Here is a 10,643-nt window from a genome sequence, read left to right as displayed (position 1 = left end):
TGGCGCGCTGCGACTCCGCAAATCCGTTCGCGTGCGCCGCGAGCTGTCCCCAGCGCAGAACGCGCGCCGATACCAATCTGCTGCTGGAAGCGGATCTGCGCTCGTGCTCACCACCACTAACCACCGGCCCTCATTCAGATAGATAACGCGCACACGCTCGGAGGGCCGTTTTTGCCCTTAATTCTCTAAATCTATGCATAACGCATAGCGCATTACGTTGTTGTTGTTGTTGTTGTCGTCGTCACCCTCACTCCGAAGATGCGTTTCATGCAGCTGTTCATGATAGTGTGTCTTCTTCAAAGCGCTTGATCTCTGTGCTTCTGTAGCAACTTACAACCACTTGAATTTGTTGACTGGGCTCACACTTTTGCCCCCCCCCCTCCCTCCTGTGCAATTCTTACCCTCTTCCGCACCTCCCCCCCCCCTTCATTAGGGGAAAATGATAGAATTTTATCATTAATCATATGATTTTATTCTTAAAATCATGGAGTTTGTTCGTGTACTTTCACCCGTGTGTGAAATTTGGATGACTAATTTGTGTAACACCGCATGGTCAGAAACAGACTCAGAAGCAAGTAAGTGTATTGCAGGGTACCTTGCGATGAGAAATAATTGTTTAGAAAAAAAAATCGACACGTTGCGTCGTTCGGAGTTAATTTTCAGTCAAGTTGGTGGAGAGAGAGAGAGAGAGAGAGAGAGAGAGAGAGAGAGAGAGAGAGAGAGAGAGAGTGCGTGTGTTTTCCACATTTCCTTCTAGACCACAAAATAAATTTCAATCAAACTTGGCTACCTGGCCGCGGTTCTAGGCGTTCCAGTCCGGAACCGCGCTGCTGCTACGGTCGCAGGTTTGAATCCTGCCTCGGGTATGGATGTGTGTGATGTCCTTAGCTTAGTTAGGTTTAAGTAGTTCTAAGTCTATGGGAGTGAAGACCTCAGATGTTAAGTCCCATAGTGCTTCGAGCCATTTGAACCAAACTTGGCACACGAAGCCTTTGTGACCAGGCAACAATCGCTTTGGGGGCAAGAAACACTTACCTATCATAGTTCATGAAAAGTTGCATATTTATTCTCTCCCCATAAGACGCTCATCTACTGCAATCAACTTAAAGAAATCGCTGTTGCCTGGCATCGCTTTGGACAGCTTTCAACTGTGAAGCGCTAACGGCTGAAGACGAAAACAAAAGCCGTTTGCAGAGCTGTGCAGAGACTTTGCAATGGAGACGTTTACAAAATCGCTTGTATAGGCACGAGAAGCATCTGCACCCAGAATACAGGAACTGTGCAGCATTATCTCACACCGTGCCTACTACTAGAGAACTTACTATAATCTTTCGTTTCTAATAGAAGATTGGCAAAATGAATGTCCGGGCAATGCCGGTGTTATCACCTAGTATCTGTACAAACTACGGAAACAAAGCATTTAGTCCAGTGTTGAATACGTTCAATCAAAGCTTGAAAAATGCAGTCAACGTAAACACATGTCGAATGAATAATTACATGGTCTTTCCCATACATTCCTAATGGCTCCAGTACGAGCAGGATACACATCTGTACTTCTCCGTTCTCTCAAAACTCATCCAATACTAAAAAATTTCTTGTTTCGAATCTGCATCCGTACCGTCAGTAAATAGTTCATTGTTATCAACAAGTTGGCCGAGTCAAATGATGAAAATTGACGATTCGTCTTAGAATTTGTACCATTTGTCTTAGCAGTACCTGTTTTCTTCTTCGCGATTTATTGTTGCTGTACGGTCTTGGCATTTTCTTCGATCTTCTGTTCCTCTTCTTTAATATTCAACACTAGGCCATGGCGGTAAAAATTTTGGTGTGTCGAATTTCTGCGTTTGTGTTTCTACATGTGTTACTATTTCCAATTGTTTACTTACAAACTACATAGTTGGTCCATCCTCTTAAAATTCATAGTAGAATAATTACAATTAACGCTGACAAAACATGCATCAATCCACTGCACTAATTCAGCGACGACTGATGGCCCCATCACAGCGTCAAATGAACTGTATCGACAAGTAGTAACAAATAGCGCCCTTCAGGATCTTACAAATTACTAGATACAGAGATGCTTCATATTCTCCGTCCTCTAAACTTCCCCACCCTCTTCTCTCAGTTTACATTGTCAATTCCGTTGCTGCCTCGGGATGTATTCTATAAACTTACCCCGTCTTTTAGTCAACTTGTGCCCTAAAACTCTCCTACAAGGGTTAAATTCAGTAACTCTTTATTACTAAACGCAGTCTACCCGCCTAATCTTCAGCATTTTCGGGCCCGGTGGTCTAGCGGTAAAATTCGTGCCTGGAAACAGTGATGTTGCCGGATCGAATCCTGACCGGACTAAGAAAATTTTCAGTCTGCCTTTAACCCAGTCTTCAACTCTTAAGTGATCGGCGGAGTCGACAGGAAAGACAAATGGTACAGATTCCACACTGAACTACAGGTAGCTGTGAACTGGGTTGGATTATGGACACGCTAGTCGCTGACGTGGCGTTCAATTGAAATGCTGACACTCGGCTTTTCAGCCATACGAAATTATGATCTTCAGCATTCTTGTACTCTTACATCACATTTCAAAAACTTCTGTTCTCCTCTTGTTTCTTCTGCTTATCGTCCATGTTTCATATGAGAATGCACTCATATAAATACTTTACGAAAAGCTTCGTAAACTTGAATTTATATTAGATGTTAATAACTTTTTTCCATTTGATTTCCATTCTGCATTTTGTGTACTGTTTCCTTCTGCCCTCAATCGTCATTTATTGTTCCGCTGATACAGCAAAACTCACCTATTACTTCCAGTCTCTCATTTCATAATCAAATCCTCCCAGCAGCACCTGACGTAATTCGCTTGCCGTTCATTACTCTATTTCAAGTTCTTTTGTGTCCACCTTATAACTTCTTTTTCAGGACACAATCAATTTCGTATAACTGTGTTTCTAAGCTCTTCGTCGTTGCTGACAAAGTTACATCGTCATCGACAACCCTTAATGTCTTAATTTCTCTTCCCTGCGCTGTAGTACCTTTTCCCAAGTTTCCTTGATATCCTTTACTGCTTACTCAATAAATAGAATGAATAATATTCAGGATATTTCTCGACGCTGTTTCACTCCTTTCTTAACTACTACTTCCGTCTCATGCCGTTCGACTATTTTTCAAACAGAACATTCCAGTCAACATCGCCGAAAGATTTTACTAAATCTACAAATTCTAGGTACGCCTATCTTCGAAGATAAGTAGCAGATTGCTAGTGCTCCTTCCAAGTTGTGTAGTCGTCATTCCATGAAACTCTTTTGTTCCCAAAATTTTACCGAGAGCCACGTTTGACGTCTTCAGTAGTGCTTTTGGTTCAATTAAATCTTGGCGAATGGCGGATGGGACGTCGGAGAGCGATATAAATATCATGAAAAGAGGTGTGACTCACAAAGGGAATCTTTGTCAAATATAAAACTCAACTACCGAACTAATGTCGACCAGAGAGAAAACTTACCTTCGTATTCTGTTGAGCTGCTGTCTGTATGTCATTAAGTTTCATGGCTTCTTTTCCGTTAACTCCATATTAATAATATCAATGGCTAATACTCATTGTAGATAAAATTTTGGTTTCGGAAAACTTCAGCTCATGGTTTCCTGAAACAGAGCGTGCTCTGCTAAGCTGACCTCACCAAACATACATGGAATCCTATGTCGACAGAAGAGAGTGTTTATCCTTCACTGATCTCAGGGCTTGACGTATCTTCTTCGTTGATTTAAATACGGTCTGATATTATATTCTGTAAAATCTTACCGACCTGATCAGTTACGTTTTTAATAAAAGGGAGAGAAACTGTTGTTCTTTTGTTTTGTATCCTTGTCCTTCGCCTTGTTGTTACATGACTGTCAACAGTTCGAGAGTTGTTCTATCTTTGACAAGGATTATCGTACCTCCTTTTCACGGTTATGTCGCTCTCCTAATTCCAACACATCAGTTGGCAAAATTCAATGGAAATTGGAACATCTCCGAAGATGACCTATACAGCTCTAGACGAATCGACGACAGCAAAAAAGTTTTATAGGCCACGTCTATATAGCTCAGAAGATTCACCAGCAACTAAGACAAACGGTGGAAAAAGGTTTCATTGCATGATAAGTTGTAGGTTCAGTCAGTTTCTTGTGTTCCTCCATTTCACTAGAATCCAAATTGATCTTCCCCAAGGTCGGCTACTAACACTTTTTCCATTCTCTTGTAAATAATTAGTGTCGGTACTTGGCAGCCATGACCTTTTAAACTGATGATTCTGTAAAACAATCAGCACCTAGCTTCTTTGGAATCCTTCCCAAAATATTTGCTTAAAGTTTATTTCCTTCATAAAACCTGAGTATTTCTTCCGCCTTCCCGGCTTCTCTTCTTTGCTTAGAAGTGGCTTACCAGACAGCAAAAACTTAATAGCGCAACCTGATCTTCATAGTCAAAAATAAACAGAAATTAAAAGAATCCCGAACTGAATACTTTGCGGTAAGAAAACCTAATGGTAACTAATTTACAAAAGTTAAACAAATCTCGTGAGTATTCCACAGCGCGGAACGAAGAGAAACAGAGCCCTACGCCCAACTGCCAGCAACCTTGGACTGTAATTTGTTGCCGGTGTCGGTCTCGACGAGCTTTTATGCAGTGAACACAGATTGTGACCCTGATAAGGAAGCCAATTCTCACTTGTCACTGTCATATTTTAGGCAAGAATGTTCTTGACACAGGAATAACAATCGATGTTCTCTTGCTCTGCCCATTGTACGATTTTATAGCCGGCCGCTGGTGGCCGAGCGGTTCTGGCGCTACAGACTGGAACCGCGCGACCGCTACGGTCGCAGGTTCGAATCCTGCCTCGGGCATGGATGTGTGTGTTGTCCTTAGGTTAGTTAGGTTTAAGTAGTTCTAAGTTCTAGGGGACTTATGACCTCAGCAGTTGAGTCCCGTAGTGCTCAGAGCCATTTGAACCATTTTGAACCACGATTTTATAGGGAGCAACATTTAATATACCTATACCACACGTTTCTGTCGTATTTTCGCGTCAGGTTACATTGACTTGACTTAACTATGAAAGTCTGCACCTGAAGAAAGAAAGAGTACTGAATGGTTAATGCGAAACAATCAAAATGGTTCAAATGGCTCTAAGCACTATGGGACTTAACATCTGAGGTCATAAGTCCACTAGACTTAGAACGTCTTAAACCTACCTAACCTAAGGACTTCACACATATCCATGCCCGAGGCAGGATTCGAACCTGCGACCGTAGCGGTCGCGCGGTTCCGGACTGAAGCGCCTAGAACCGCTCGGTCACAGCGGCCGGCTCTCCAGAACCATATAGGTTCATTTTATTTATTAGAGAAGCTGAAGAAACGTAAATGGTAAGTCTTGAAAGAAATGATACACTTTTGGACTAATTGGCTGTTACTATAGTATTCACTTATATTACTTATTTGAAGGAGACCTCCACGTTGTGAAACCCCCTTTAGTGTCTGCATTTCTACTGCCATCTACATCCATTGAAACCTGTTTACTGTGATCATGCCGTGTTCTACCTCTATAGTCCGCCCCCCCCCCCCCCCTCGCTTCGCAAACACTCACCTCTTTAGTACGAAAATGAAGATTCCGGGAGGGGTCAGGATGTCCCATCAGCCGATCACCTCTTTCAGTCAATGTCTGCCACAAACGTCTTTTCACCGCATTTCGATTCAGTACCTCCTCATAAGGCATCCGATATACCTACCTAATACTGAGGATTCTCTTTTACGAATGAATTTCAAAACCTTCTATTCTCTTCTCGCCTGCGCTGTTCAACTTTGACGTTTCGCTACCGTACAAGCTTATGTACAAATACTGTCAGAAAAGACTTCCAAAGATTTAAATTTATATTCGATGTTACTAAATTTCTTTTTGTCATAGACGATTTTCTAGGTATTAGCAGTACGCCTTTTTTATACTCTCCACGTCGACCATCACCACCTACTTTGGTGCTTATATGACAAAATTTCCTGCTATTTTTAGTTGCATGTTTCGTATTCTAATTCCCTCAGCATCTACAGGTTTAGTTCGACTATATTCCATTACTCTAGTTTCACTTTTGTTGATGTTCACCTCTTAATCTCCTTTGATAGAACCGTCCACTCTGTCTAACAGCTCTTCGAAGTCCTTCGCTGTTTTGACAGATTTACGACTTCGTAAGTGGATGTTAGACTTCCAATTTCTTCTTGCCTTTATAAGTATTCCTTATTTTCCTCTACAGCCAATCCAAAGCACAATGTGAACAACATACAGGAGAGGGTGCAATCCTGTGTGACTCCCTCCTTAACTGATGTTTCAGTTCGCTGGATTCCTTTAACTGCAGTGTCGCTTCTCTGCCACTTGTACACAACTTTTTCCTTCCTGTATTATAATGCTGTTGCCTTCAAAATTTCGAAGAGTATATTCATTCGACATAGGCAAAAGCTTATTCTACATCTACAAATGATATAAATTTAGGGTTGCTTATCTTCTAGGATAGTGTCAGTATTGCCTTGCATGTATCTGCATTTTTCTGGACTCCTACAGGTCTTTCCATTCTTCTGTGAATAATTTGTGTCATTACTTTCCAACCGCAGCTTAATAAATTAATAATCTAGTAGAGGGAATATTTTTGTCATGACTGGAACTAATTTAGAGGAAATGTCGTCTACTCCAGGGGCCCACTTTCGACTTAACGTATTTCGGCACTCTGTCACGTTCTTCTCACAGCATCGTATCTCCCATCTCATCTTCATCTTCGTCGTCTCCCCTCCGCATAATATTGTGTTAACGTTCGTTTCCCTTGCGAGGTCCTTCCGTATGTTTCTATATTCCTTTTGCCTGCCTCATTGCTGTTTTAATTTTTTAAATTCTAATAGCCCGTGTTTCTATTATGCCTTGTCGTGTTGCCTACTTGAAGCCTTCACTATTTCATCTCTCAGGGCTACTTACTCGTCTTCTACACTCCTGGAAATTGAAAAAAGAACACCGTGAATTCATTGTCCCAGGAAGGGGAAACTTTATTGACACATTCCTGGGGTCAGATACATCACATGATCACACTGACAGAACCACAGGCACATAGACACAGGCAACAGAGCATGCACAATGTCGGCACTAGTACAGTGTATATCCACCTTTCGCAGCAATGCAGGCTGCTATTCTCCCATGGAGACGATCGTAGAGATGCTGGATGTAGTCCTGTGGAACGGCTTGCCATGCCATTTCCACCTGGCGCCTCAGTTGGACCAGCGTTCGTGCTGGACGTGCAGACCGCGTGAGACGACGCTTCATCCAGTCCCAAACATGCTCAATGGGGGACAGATCCGGAGATCTTGCTGGCCAGGGTAGTTGACTTACACCTTCTAGAGCACGTTGGGTGGCACGGGATACATGCGGACGTGCATTGTCCTGTTGAAACAGCAAGTTCCCTTGCCGGTCTAGGAATGATAGAACGATGGGTTCGATGACGGTTTGGATGTACCGTGCACTATTCAGTGTCCCCTCGACGATCACCAGTGGTGTACGGCCAGTGTAGGAGATCGCTCCCCACACCATGATGCCGGGTGTTGGCCCTGTGTGCCTCGGTCGTATGCAGTCCTGATTGTGGCGCTCACCTGCACGGCGCCAAACACGCATACGACCATCATTGGCACCAAGGCAGAAGCGACTGTCATCGCTGAAGACGACACGTCTCCATTCGTCCCTCCCTTCACGCCTGTCGCGACACCACTGGAGGCGGGCTGCACGATGTTGGGGCGTGAGCGGAAGACGGCCTAACGGTGTGCGGGACCGTAGCCCAGCTTCATGGAGACGGTTGCGAATGGTCCTCGCCGATACCCCAGGAGCAAAAGTGTCCCTAATTTGCTGGGAAGTGGCGGTGCAGTCCCCTACGGCACTGCGTAGGATCCTACGGTCTTGGCGTGCATCCGTGCGTCGCTGCGGTCCGGTCCCAGGTCGACGGGCACGTGCACCTTCCGCCGACCACTGGCGACAACATCGATGTACTGTGGAGACCTCACGCCCCACGTGTTGAGCAATTCGGCGGTACGTCCACCCGGCCTCCCGCATGCCCACTATACGCCCTCGCTCAAAGTCCGTCAACTGCACATACGGTTCACGTCCACGCTGTCGCGGCATGCTACCAGTGTTAAAGACTGCGATGGAGCTCCGTATGCCACGGCAAACTGGCTGACACTGACGGCGGCGGTGCACAAATGCTGCGCAGCTAGCGCCATTCGACGGCCAACACCGCGGTTCCTGGTGTGTGCGCTGTGCCGTGCGTGTGATCATTGCTTGTACAGCCCTCTCGCAGTGTCCGGAGCAAGTATGGTGGGTCTGACACACCGGTGTCAATGTGTTCTTTTTTCCATTTCCAGGAGTGTATTTTAGTTCTTTCCCCTATTATAATCTATCGTCGCCTAATACTCCCTTTGAAATTCTTAAAAACTTCTGCTCCTTGTGATTTATACAGGTCTCATCTCCTTAATTTATGACTTTTCTGCCGTTTGTTCTATTTTAATTTGCAGTTCGTAACCAAACAATAGTGAGGAGAGTCCACATTTGCCCCTGGAAACGTTTTGCAGTTTGAAATCCGGTTTGGAAAGTTGCGTCACCATTACGTAATCTGTCTGAAACCTTCGTCTGTCTCTAGGCCTCTTCCACGTATATAACCTTCTTTCATCAGTCTTAAAACAAGTGTTAGCCATGAGGGGTTGTAATCTGAGCAAAATTCTATTAATGCTTCTCTTTTCATCAATTCCCTCATCCCTGTTATCTTGCCATTTTTCCTTGTATTCTTCTTCCAATTACCGGATTGACCCGCGTCGCCATTAATTTTGCCTCTCAGTTAACTACCTGAATAATTTTCTTTCCTCGTCATGTGTTTCATTTTCTTCATTATTTGCTGTGCTAGTAGCTACATAGACGTGCAGGGCTGCTGCTGTGAGGGAGATTGGCTTTGTATGTATCGTGGCTATTACAATTCTGATAAATTAATTACCCACATTAGTATTTTCTATGAGTTGTTAGACATACAATAAAATCGTATCATTTGATTTTATGTTGATAATTCGGTACTCCCCTGCCTAAAAGTATTTTTAGTCACGCCACCGCAATTCACTAATTCCCACAACACTTAACTTCAACCTATGCGATTCTCTCGCCTACCTACCCTCCTTAGAGATGAAACATAACACACTCCGTCCCGTGGAATGTCAGTTACGTTTTTTTCTGACGAAAACATCCGTCTTATTATTCCCTGCCCTGGAAACCGAAGTGGAGACGTTTATCTCCAGAAATTTTACTCTAGAGGTTGCTTTCAGCATTTAGCCATATACTATAGCCGCGTGCCCTCTGTAAACACGACTGTATGGTCGAGGCGTTCAAGACGCCACAACACTCCACCGCGATGAAGTCGGTGGTGTGTGTGTGTGTGGGGGGGGGGGGGGGAGGAAACAGTGCAGCAAGTGTGCAGTACCCACCATATGTGGTATGGGCAGTGAGTGAAAGCAAGTTCAGAGTGTAAATACAGTAATGTTTTCCTCGTTTCAAACCCCAATGAAATAGAGCAATGAATGGCTAATATTGAGACGAAGTATCGTGTTCTGCATAATGGCTTAAAAGTATATATCTAAGCGGCAAACGTAGCCTATCACTTGAGCGCAATGAAAGCTGGCCGTAATCTCTGTGAAGACTTCGAAGGGTCTAAACCACATCCGGTGTCCGCGGAGATGTAATTAGCCCGTCAGCGAAAGCCGAGAGGTATTCCTGGTGCAGCACAGCGCAGCGTTGTGTGTCTCACGTTATCACGGCTGACGCTGCGTGACCCGGCTCGTGACGTCAGCCGGTAGCTCTGCGCCGATTGGCTGGTCGGAGCCCGGCCCTCGCTGGGCGCCTTGCACGCCACGCGCACTTTGTCCGCTGGCAGGCTTATCCTGTCACGGTCGCCAACCTGTCGCTGCTTGTCTTCATGACGCAGCTGTTTCTCAGCGCAATAAGAACCTCTGCACCTTACACCTTCTTTCTCTCAACACTTTCTTCCCTTCGTTCTTTATAAACGCCTCTAAATGCAAACTTATAGGTTCCCAGAGCCTCGCAAATGCCATTTACATTCAAAATATGATATTGATATTCGTTCTTATTATTGTTATTGTTACAATCCATGATTCCAGTTATTTGCTTTGAAGTTCACTACAAGTTGCTCCCGATTTTGTTAACAGACGTCCCTGTGAATTATACGATTTGATGATAAACAGTATGAGCTTCCTCAAATAACAGGTGAGGAACCAGGAGGTGAGGAGATGCTGCCTGGAGAAGAGGGTCATGATCTTCCCCATGAAGCATTTTACTAAAATCTTAGACCTATTTACTTTTGTTTATGTCTACATCTACATCTACATCCATACTCCGCAAGCCACCTGACGGTGTGTGGCGGAGGGTACCCTGAGTACCTCTATCGGTTCTCCCTTCTATTCCAGTCTCGTATTGTTCGTGGCAAGAAGGATTGTCGGTATGCTTCTGTGTGGGCTCTAATCTCTCTCTGATTTTATCCTCATGGTCTCTTCGCGAGATATACGTAGGAGGGAGCAATATACTGCTTGACTCCTCGGT

Source organism: Schistocerca nitens, chromosome 1 (assembly GCF_023898315.1).
Source record: "Schistocerca nitens isolate TAMUIC-IGC-003100 chromosome 1, iqSchNite1.1, whole genome shotgun sequence".
Taxonomy (NCBI): Eukaryota; Metazoa; Arthropoda; class Insecta; order Orthoptera; family Acrididae; genus Schistocerca; species Schistocerca nitens.
This window is presented reverse-complemented; position numbering follows the sequence as displayed.